The 12,213-nt window shown below is 44.6% G+C and overlaps 1 pseudogene; it reads left to right on the forward strand.

The window, feature by feature from the left end:
- Nucleotides 1-2,816: 2,816 nt before the first annotated feature.
- On the forward strand, nt 2,817-7,780 carry LOC125556446 (annotated as a pseudogene).
- The last annotated feature ends 4,433 nt before the right edge of the window (nt 7,781-12,213 follow it).

Raw genomic sequence — 12,213 nt, forward strand, 5'->3', positions numbered from 1 at the left:
GTTGCGTATGTGGAAAAGCAATGTCGCGTTTTGCGACAAAATAATGCTATTTTCTCACCACATATTCTAATCTTCTGGTAGGTGTTGTACCTCATCTTTCTATCAAATTCTTATTGTTCTATGATGGAACCAGACCCGTGCATGCTCAAACGGAATAGCTTTGTTTTTCTTGTGGGGAAAACAGAATAGCTTTGAAGTCGAACATCAACTAACCATGAATCATGTTAGTATGCACCATGGTAAATTGGTAAATGCGATTGACGAATTTACTCGTCCTTTATAAGGATAACTTGACGCAGTACGGCAAGCAGGCATCTTTGGCCTTGGAGCACTGAACGACCCGACCACCTACAATATACCATTTTGATTCTTGAGTTGTTGTGGTATCAAGTTCAGTAGTGGGGATATGTGTAGCAGTATCACCAAGGCCCTAGATTTCTCAGGTTTTAATTAAAAAGAATTGTGGTTTGGTTCTAAGTCTTATCTTTTCCCCGTGATTATTCACGGTCACTATCTTTTTTGTTCTCCAAATAATTTCATTGTCATTACTTCGCTTTTGAAGTTATGCATGCTTCACACCACATGACTTGATTAAATTCACACAATGGCAACTAAAGCCGAGAGTTGCGGATAGAGGACATAGAGCTACTCCGGTGGCATCGTGGGTCTAGGGTCCTGGAAACACATTGGCTTCTTCCGTTTTACACGTCGTCTTTCAAAGGCAACGGCATAACCAAGAAAGCAAAGGTTTTTCTTTGATTTTGTTAGTGCATTGTAATATTTATACTAGTTCGCATTTTGGGTTCATGGCTATGAACTTGTTTAGATGGCTATGTCATAGATACTGGTTTGTGAACATATGAATGGTTGTGAATGAATGGATGCGACATTACACATTTTGTCAATGTATATACTATTGGGAAGTATCAATGAAGTATATGTGATCTGTGCTTATGTTCGCTCTAGGGCGACAGGGGAGGACTAGGGTTCCTCCAGACCGCCGGCACCCCCTCCAGGCTCTCCACCTCATTACTGGTGGATGCCGGCCGGTTCGCGGTGGTGGCAAAGTGTCCTCTCCTGCCTCCTTCCTTCCTCTTCCCCTTACATCGTCTCCTTGCTTCACCCCCATCCTAATGAGGTGTCATGGCATGGATCTAACTCTAGTGGCGACCGTGGTGTTCCGCTTGGTCCATGGCGCCTTCACTCCTCCAGCGTTGTGTGCGCTTGGCAGCACGGCCATGGGCTCTGTTCCTGCCATATTCGGTGACTTGAGATGGGAGGGGCCGGCCCACCCAGGCACGGGTATATTGGCGCAATGCACCTCCGTTTTTTGACCAGGGGGTTCGGGCCATGAATGGTGTCCTCGTGGTGGCCCCGATGCGTCGAGTTCTTGCTGGCCGACCCAGATAAGTGCCTTTCTGTCCCCGTCATCAGGTGGTCTCCGGTGTGAGGTGACGGTGGTGGTGGCGAGCGGTGGCGACTCGCTGCGTATTTGCGACCCATCTCTCGATTGGAGGTAGGTTAGGTTGGTTCTTCGGGCCTGGGGTTGGCGGTTGCTTTGCGGCGGGTGTCATCGTGCAGGTTTGTTGTTCTGTCCTGACCGTGTGGGCAGCGAGAAAATACATGCGGGAGGCATTCGTGGGTGGGAGTTGGCGTTACTTCTCCTTGCCTATTCTTGAGTGTTCGTCTTCATCTCTATCTGTCTACCTTTGTGTTGTTAGTGGGCTGTGGGAGGTAGGTGAGCGCTCACAAGAGAAACTTTGCCCAAGGGTGTCGGCGACGGTGACGGTGATGCTCTTCAGTGTCGTTCCCCTTCTTGGAGGCGTCACCTGGGATATTCTCCTCCTCCTTGGGCTCGAGGTGAAACCCTTGGTCCGACATGTTGGACTGGACGGTGGCGGCACTATGGCGTCGTTCCCTTCTTAGAGGCTCTGTCCTATGAGCTATGTTCCTACTTACCGGTGGTCGAGGTCTGGGTGTGGATTGTGCTTCTTCTCTTAGCGTTGATGGTTCTATGGTTGTGATGGTGATGCTTTCAAGTGAAGAGTTGTGTTCGAAGGCCTCACCTTGGGACCTCGTCATCCGTTTATGGCCAGGCACTTGGGTGCATGCCTTCACCGTTAGACGGTGCGGTGCCCTTCGATCCAGGGTGAGCAGCCAGGGGGCTTCTTTTGGCGATGGAGCTTGTTGGCATGGTGGTGCTTGTCTTCCAAGTGTTGGCAATGGCATGGCCTCCTCTGCCGTCTAGTCTCCCCTCAAGTTGATTATGTTCTCTACTCTGGTTACCTGATCGTGGATGAGGGCCCCAGGGACTCCAAGCAGTGCTCAATTCTTTCTTTCGTTGTGTGCTTGTTGTTTTCTGGGGCTTTGTTTGCTATCCTCGGCACCGTTGTCTTTGCATTTTCCTTGTTGTGTGATGCAGTGTCATGTTGTAATCCTCGGTTGCTGCTTTATCTATAAAACGGGGTTCAAGCCTTTTTCGATATTGCACACCACAAAATTGTAGTTGCATGGGTTCAACTAGGCAGAGCATCTTCAGTGAGGTACTGAATGCATGCTTCACTGTGCTCATCTGTTTGTGATGTGAAACACATCGCAGATGTTTATTCTTGAACTACAGTGTGCAATGTGGGACCACATCAGCAGCAAGCCGGTAGGGACGATTCCAGATCCCTTACGATGATGATCTTCAACTGTGTGTATAGTAGTGCCATTGATTGTCATACTTGCCGCTTTTATTAGCAAAAAACATTGTCATCCTATATATTACACCTAGCATGGAGTGTCGATCGATCGAGTAGCCAACGACCCTTGAAACTAAAGTAGCCATGGGTAGTCTTGGTAGCCCCTCGGTAGCCGCTCTACCAACAAGCGGCCTGCTACCCCCGATACGCACACCAAGATCAGCCCCAACCAAATGGACGACCGACGACGATTCCGCGGCGGCGGCGGCGGAGGAGGAGCCCGTGACCCCTACTGCAAGACTCTTGGAAGCTATATACATCGTGGTTATGATCGGCCTTGGCTCGCCCGTCAACCTACCTGTCTTCAGCGCCGGCATCGCCGCCCAACTTGCGCGTTACCCGCGCTTCCGCAGCATCCAAGTACACATACATACTCTTGCATTCAAGTGCTATTCTGTCACTAGCTTTTTTTTTGAGAATACTGTCAGTAGCTTAATTTAACACGTGAGCATGCACGTCAGGTGACAGACGGGTGCAAGAGTCCGCGGTGGGCGCGCACGGAGGTGAACGTCGATGACCACATGATCGTCCCGACGCTGGACCCTGCCGCCGTGGAGGCTGATCCGGACCGGGCCGTGGAGGACTACGTGGCCTCGCTGCCCGCGCTCCCCATGGACCTTTCCCGCCCACTCTGGGAGTTCCACTTCCTAGACTTCCCGACTTCAGAGGCTGTTGGAACTCGGCCCACAAATCATAATAAACACACACGCGCAAAACTTTTATAGCCAAGGACTCTTGTCGTGTCTTTTGTTTCTTCTTTTCTTTTTTTCTGTTTTTTTGCACACAGTTGATACAATAGCCAACCCTGCCTGTATATATATACACGCAAGACCAGAAACAAACCCAAACCGACTTAGACTTTACTAGTAGTACTTGGACGCGGCTAACCAAATTAATCAATCCTATAATCCTAGCCGGACTCCCAACATACCATGCAAGTCACGGCAAGTATACTAATCCTAACCGGATACTACAACTCACGCTATGCCCCACTACCTAATCAGCCTAACACACGTACTGCCCTAATTTGCTAACTAGGGCTAGACACAACTCAAGATTATACCTAACAATCTCTCTTTAATTTTGACACTTCGTCTTTGTTGCTTCTCCGGTCTTGGCTCGTTGACGATTTTTCCCTTGTCGACTTATCCACTCGCACCACGACAAGTTAAATAACTAGGCTTCATTGATCGCAACAATCTCCCCTTCAATTTTGACTTGGCGAATTTACGGACCACTTCAAATATGCCTGGGACTACCCAGCCTCGCTAGTATCCTGTGGAATACCCCACCCGGTGAACTTGACCACCCACCCTAGCGAGATACATGCCGACTCCTTGTGGATCACACCACCCTGTGCCCTACACCATGCACTCCAGCCTCATGTAGAGACATGGTCTCATTGAAGAGACTCACCTTCACTGGTTTACCGCCCCCACATACTTGAACTTGATCCTCTCGTCGAGACACATAGACGACCTGGATGCGCTTCATCTTCAACTCCTCACAGAGACGAGCACTTGGACATGACGACGACGACGACTGACCGACCAACCGACCGACCGTGCTAACCCGCACGACTCCTTGACTCATCAAACTCCCTAAGACGACGATCTTGACGACTTTCCGACACCGCACCACAGCACCACTACTCCCGTCAACGATCTCCATCCACCGCCTTGCCGACGACATCCCGCCGTCTTCCTCCATGTCACTCGGCCGAACGACAATCTCCCGATCCTCCTCATCGCTGCAGTACCCAGCGACCATATCGCCAGCCCCGAGGCGCTAGTCAGGTCGCCACCCCAGGGCAAGCGCGGCTTCAAATCCTGAACCTTGCTCTAGATACCAATTGTTGGAACTCGGCCCACAGAATCGATCACATCAAATCACAATGAACACACGCGCACAAAACTTTTATAGCCAAGGGCTCTTGTCGTGCCCTTTGTTTCTCCTCTTTTTATTTTCTGTTTTTTTGCACACGGTTGATACAATAGCCAGCCTTGCCTGTGTATATATACACACAGGACCAGGAACAAACCCAAACCGACTTAGACTTTACTAGTAGTCCTTGGACACGGCTAACCAAATTAATCAATCCTATAATCCTAGCCGGACTTCCAACATGCCATGCAAGTCACGGCAAGTATACTAATCCTAACCGGATACTACAACTCACGCCATGCCCCACTACCTAATCAGCCTAACACACGTACTGCCTTAATTTGCTATCTAGGGCTAGACACAACTCAAGATTATACCTAACAGAGGCCACCTCCACTGTGTGGTGCTCCGCGTCCACCACTCCCTCGGTGATGGGATGTCGCTGATCACGCTCCTCCTGGCGTCCGCCCGCAGCGCCGCCGACCCGACACGCTTGCCAGCCATGCCGGTGCAGCCGGCGCGCACTGGCGCCATCTACGAGCCGCAACACCGGCAGCCGCTGCCCGCGGGAGCCCTGGCGGCGTTCGTCGCATGCGTTTGGCCGTACCTCGTGCTTGCATGGAACACCTTGGTGGACGTCATCTTCTTTGCTGCGACGATTGTGTTTCTGAGAGACCCGAACACGCTCTTCAGACGCGCGGACAGTGAAATTACGTTGAACCCCCGCAGGCGCTTCGTGCACCGGAGCCTTAGCTTGGACGACGTCAAGTTCATCAAGAATGCCATGAACTGCGTAAGTATATACCACCTGACGTTTTTCGACACTGTGTATAGTGTTAAAAAAGTCATATATTATGGGCCGGAGGGAGTATATGATAATATCACGTATAGCTATATATATATCAGGAAGCTCATCTCTTTTGAGTCAGGTTAAACTAGTCGCTGAAGCGTCATTTTCTGTATTTTTATTTTCTTTCCACAGACTGTTAATGATGTGCTAGTCGGAGTCACTTCTGCTGCTCTATCACAATATTACTTTCGTAAGTCTGGTAAGAGATGTACATTCTGACAATTTGTTGTTTTTACTGTACATGTTTGTGCAACTTATCTTCAAATTATGTTAGGTTACCCTATACAAGGCCAACAGCTAGCCTACATGTAAGTTTCTTTATGGAAATATGCATGAAGTTTCAAATGCATGTCATTAGTTATTGATTTTTTTTTCATTTATATATCTCTGTCACCAAAATATTACTCCTCCTTCCATATCTAATCAGATGACGTTTCAGACATCGGGACAATCTCCAACATGCAAATTTGGTCATAAAATCCATACGATTGTGTTAGTAAAAGAATATAAATCATGGTATCTATGAAAATATGACAAACTAATGATTTTACATATGTTCACATGATCAGGTGAAAAAACATTGTATATTACTAGTCACTCTTGGAGTAGCTAGTTTCGTTACTCATTTGCTGATGCATAATTAGTTTCCAAATGCAAGCTTGAGAATATATTATTAATTTGTAGTGTATCATAACTTTAATGTAATGTTTTCTTACAACTATGTGCAGACATATGTTAATATGATAGTATCGGGTAAAAGTAATGATGTGGCATGGGGAAATCAAATAGGCTACATCCTCCTTCCATTTCAATTAGCGGTACACGATGATCCACTTGCATATGTTTGGAAGGCAAATAAGACCCTGGATAGAAAAAAGAGCTCACTTGAAGTTATCTTCACGTGTAAGATTAGCGAGCTTTTTGTGAAAATGTTTGGCCTGAAGGTATTTCTTTTTCCCGTTTGTACTGATATGTTTTCCTAATATCAAACTCAGACAATTAAGCAACTCATTGTCTAGCAAACTAACACTTCTTTTATTTAGTTATTATTCTCCATTTTATAATTGTTCAACTTGACAATCCAAGTAGGCAGGTGCTTTTATCATCGGTCGTATGCTCACAAATACAACTACTACGTTCTCGAACATGGTTGGACCAACAGAGCAAGTAGAGTTCTATGGACACCCATCTGTCTTCATTGCACCTACCGTTTATGGTATTCCACAAGTAAGTCAGCCATGATCTTACATCGAAACCTTCAATCTTAAGCCACATTTGTACTTTTGTCAACCCAAATCATCCACCACATTGTCCACAATGCAAGGACATTGGTATTCGGCGCTTTCAAACATAAGTACTCTAGTACATATGAATTATGAAATAAGTCTGGGCAAGTTAATCCGGTTTACTAGAACAAAAAAAAACAAGAATTAGAACTCAAAACATCAAAAACCACATATGCTTCCTTAGTTTATACTTCGTTGTACATTTATATCCAAAATGGTGGATGCACCTTGGAGGAACCACAATGTATACAATAAGAAGGAACAAATTTGAGTTAAAGAGTACTCAAAACAAGGTGTGTGCTCTCACCCCTCTCGCCAATAGAGATATGAAATAACAAGTTTAAGTAGGAGTAACTATGTAGTTGCATTTCCACTCTTTCTTGAGACTGAACTTTAACCCAAAACGCAACAAATGGTTAGATGCAACTCTATATACATCTCTCCGAATAGTTCATCACTAAGGGCTCTTGAATTAAGGAGATGACTTGACCTTGGGTAGGCATATACACACAAAAATTTAAGCCCGGATCCTTGAAACAATAAGAGAAAAATTGATTGCAAAAATATAAAAGAGACTGGAAATAAACCTAGAATACTCTAATCATCTGCAGCCTGATTTTGTATTTAATTACCATTTCTTTTTGCAGGCTTTAATTGTACACTATCAGAGTTACAATGGCACTATTAAGGTAATTCTGTCAGTCGATGAGGAAATAATTCCAAATTATACTCAACTTCTGGATGACTTTGTCGAGTCTTTCAGGCACATTAAGGATGCGGCTTCAAGGCTTTCAAAACATGTCAAGAAGGGATAATCAACATACAAATGCATTAGCGTGCTTTCTGAAACTGCATAATGCAAGCAGTATACTCCCACATGTTTGATGTGTGTCTCATGACTCACGCGACAATAGTAATTAAAATTAGAAACTCTACAACCAGGGATGGAAGTCAAATCTGTTAAGTTCACTATTATTGTTGCATAATGATGTATTGCATTTGTATGAAGCACAATAATTATACCATAACTGTGTACAATGCACACTATTAGAAATTTGTTGATGAATGGAGGTCCCGAACCGTCACATATCACTCGAAAAAACTGGCACACAAGTGTATTGGTGATGGTTGTTGAGACTCGTTATGTATTCACTGTCATATTTTGAAAGCCGTGATGCACCTCCAAACCATCACATGTTTTGGTTGTTGACCATCAAAGATCTTCCCTAAGCCCATTTGGCCCTGACAAGGTCCTAGGACTATGTGCTGACATAAACCATCACTGATTTACGATGAGGTGGGCTCCATTGTGGCATTCAACGTGGCATCCCATCAGTATGATCCATTTTTAGTCAAAATATCTGGGTCCATCCAATGCATTATTTATGGGGCCATGGGCGAATTATTTCTATATTATTTTCTATCCAAATATTTTTATTCTATCTACCTAGCTCTTTATTTACTAATCTATTGTATTGGTAATTACTATGGGCCTTGGCTTGCTCTACCCCATCTATATTTTAGCCCATATTGTCCATTATTTCATTCACTAAGTAAAACAAATCATTAGTGTAACCATATAAAAAATACAACACACAACATAGAAGTTTTCCTCCACAAAATGAGAAGATACAACACTAATACATCACATAACTGTTGGGGAACGTAGTAATTTCAAAAAATTTCCTACGCACACGCAAGATCATGGTGATGCACAGCAACGAGAGGGGAGAGTGTTGTCTACGTACCCACGCAGACCGACTGCGGAAGCGATCACACAACGTAGAGGAAGTAGTCGTACGTCTTCCCGATCCGACCGATCCAAGCACCGTTACTCCGGCATCTCCGAGTTCTTAGCACACGTACAGCTCGATGACGCTCCCCGGGCTCCGATCCAGCAAAGCTTCGGGGATGAGTTTCGTCAGCACAACGGCGTGGTGACGATGATGATGTTCTACCGACGCAGGGCTTCGCCTAAGCACTACAACGATATGATCGAGGTGGAATATGGTGGCAGGGGGCACCGCACACGGCTAAGGAACGATCACGTGGATCAACTTGTGTGTCTATGGGGTGCCCCCTGCCCCAGTATATAAAGGATGGAGGAGGAGGAGGCCGGCCAAGGCTATTGATGCGGCCAGGATGGGAGTCCTACTAGGATTCCAAGTCCTAGTAGGAGTCCATCAAGAGGGGAGGAAGGGAGAAGGAAGTGGAGGAGTAGGAAAGGTGGCCGGCCCCCTTTTCCCTAGTCCAATTCGGACTAGATGTGAGGGGGGGCGCAGCAGGCTCTTTCTCCTCTTCCCACTAAAGCCCATCAAGGCCCAATACTTCTCCCCGCGAATTCCCGTAACTCTCCGGTACTCCGAAAAATACCCGAATCACTCGGAACCTTTCCGAAGTCCGAATATAGTCGTCCAATATATCGATCTTTACGTCTCGACCATTTCGAGACTCCTCGTCATGTCCTCGATCTCATCCGGGACTCCGAACTCCTTCGGTACATCAAAACTCATAATATAACTATCATCGAAACCTTAAGCGTGCGGACTCTACGGTTCGAGAACAATGTAGACATGACCGAGACACGTCTCCGGTCAATAACCAATAGCGGGACCTGGATGCCCATATTGGCTCCTACATATTCTACGAAGATCTTTATCGGTCAGACAGCATAACAACATACATTGTTCCCTTTGTCATCGGTATGTTACTTGCCTGAGATTCGATCGTCAGTATCCAATACCTAGTTCAATCTCGTTACCGGCAAGTCTCTTTACTCGTTCCGTAATACATCATCCCGCAACTAACTCATTAGTTGCAATGCTTGCAAGGCTTAAGTGATGTGCATTACCGAGAGGGCCCAGAGATACCTCTCCGACATTCGGAGTGACAAATCCTAATCTCGAAATACGCCAACCCAACATGTACCTTTGGAGACACCTGTAGAGCTCCTTTATAATCACCCAGTTACGTTGTGACGTTTGGTAGCACACAAAGTGTTCCTCCGGCAAACGGGAGTTGCATAATCTCATAGTCATAGGAACATGTATAAGTCATGAAGAAAGCAATAGCAACATACTAAACGATCGGGTGCTAAGCTAATGGAATGGGTCATGTCAATCAGATCATTCAACTAATGATGTGATCCCGTTAATCAAATAACAACTCTTTGTCCATGGTTAGGAAACATAACCATCTTTGATTAACGAGCTAGTCAAGTAGAGGCATACTAGTGACATTCTGTTTGTCTATGTATTCACACATGTATTATGTTTCTGGTTAATACAATTCTAGCATGAATAATAAACATTTATCATGATATAAGGAAATAAATAATAACTTTATTATTGCCTCTAGGGCATATTTCCTTCAATAACAAGCTTACAAATCAACACATCACACATATAACATTTACATCATAAAAACATAAATAAGATTAGTCAAGGAAAGGTTCATATACAGTGGCCCACTCTCCCGCAAACCTGTGTAATCCCCTACTTAAACATGATGTTTGATGCTATAAATTATTGTCCAATGATTTATTTCATCGCTATTATATCCGAGTAGATTATTTTTGTCCTATGGATTAATTAATGAATTACTATGATTGATTTGAGTTGCATGTGGTTATGTTGCTATCCTTTGGTGCCCATCATATGAGCGGCGTGTGGATCAAACCTTAGGGTTAGTAGTATGTTAATAGGACTATGCATAGGGTGACCAAAGTGTCAGATATTGCCGAGGTTGAGTGTAGAAATTGATGCATAATCATATGGAATTGAAGGGGGCCAGTATATGTTAATGCATGGTTGGGTTTACCTTAAGGAACAATGTTAGTATTTATGGATGCTTGCTATTGTTTCAATCATAGGTACATATGATTCAAACTATGAATACTACGTTAGCAGAGGCCTCTCCCACCAATAAACTGCAATGATGATAATCTGTTTAGTAACTTAGCTAATTGCCTAGGGATAATTCCGCACATCCTACTACCACTTTTTCCCACTTGTTATCTTTAATTTATTATACTTTTACTCAAACAACACCTAACTTTTATATACAAGTTATTTATTACCTTGCAAATCTTCTTTTTGTTCTCACAAAGTACTTATAGTTTTATTTCATAGGAAAAGCAAATGTTCGATGTACGTTAGGTTGTATCAGTGGAAGATAGGACCTAAGAGAATATTTATCTTAACTTTAGCTCCTTGTGGGTTTGACACTTCATATTTACCACCTCCATGAAGGAAATATGCCCTAGAGGCAAATAAAGTTGTTATTTTATATTTCCTTATTCATGATAAAGGTTTATTATTCATGCTAGAATTGATTGATCGGAAACCTTGATACATGTGTGAATACATAAACAAACACCGTATCCCTAGTGTGCCTCTACTAGACTAACTCGTTGATCAAAGATGGTTAAGGTTTCTTGACCATGGACATCAGTTGTCATTTGATAACGGGATCACATCATCAGGAGAATGATGTGATGGAAAAGACCCATCCGTTAGCTTAGAATTATGATTATTCACTTTTATTGCTATTGCTTTCTTCATGTCAAATAAATATTCCTTAGACTATGAGATTATGCAACTCCCGGATACCGGAGGAATGCCTTGTGTGCTATCAAACGTCACAATGTAACTGGGTGATTATAAAGATGCTCTACCGATATCTCTGAAGGTGTTTGTTGAGTTGGCATAGATCGAGATTATGATTTGTCACTCCGAGTATCGAAGAGGTGTCTCTGGGCCCTCTCGGTAATACACATCATAAGCTTGCAAGCAAACGACTAAGGAGTTGGTCACAAGGTGATGTATTACGGAACAAGTAAAGAGACTTGCCGGTAACGAGATTGAACTAGGTATGAAGATACTGATGATCGAATCTCGGGCAAGTAATATATCGATAGACAAAGGGAATAACGTATGTTGTCATAACGGTTCGACCGATAAAGATCTTCATAGAATATGTAGGAGCCAATATGAGCATCCAGGTTCCGCTATTGGTTATTGGCCGGACAGGTGTATCGGTCATGTCTACATAGTTCTCGAACCCGTAGGGTCCGCACGCTTAACGTTTGATGACGATATAGTATTATATGAGTTATGCAATTTGGTGACCGAATGTTGTTCGGAGTTCCGTATGATATCATAGACATGACGAGGAGTCTTGAAATGGTCGAGAGGTAAAGATTGATATATAGGACGATGACATTCGGACACCGAAAGTGTTCCGGAGGGTACCGGGTACATATCAGGTCACCGGAAGGGGTTCCGGGTACCCCCGGCAAAAGATATGGGCCTTATGGCCAAGAGGGGAAATGCACCAGCCACTAGGGGCTGGTGCGCCCCCCATATTGGCCTAACCAAAGGGAGAAGGAAAGAGGGGAAGAGAAATGGAAGGGGGGATTCGGCCTCCCCCCTCCTCTTTCCTTCCCCCT

This window comes from Triticum urartu, chromosome 5 (assembly GCF_003073215.2).
Source record: "Triticum urartu cultivar G1812 chromosome 5, Tu2.1, whole genome shotgun sequence".
Lineage (NCBI taxonomy): Eukaryota > Viridiplantae > Streptophyta > Magnoliopsida > Poales > Poaceae > Triticum > Triticum urartu.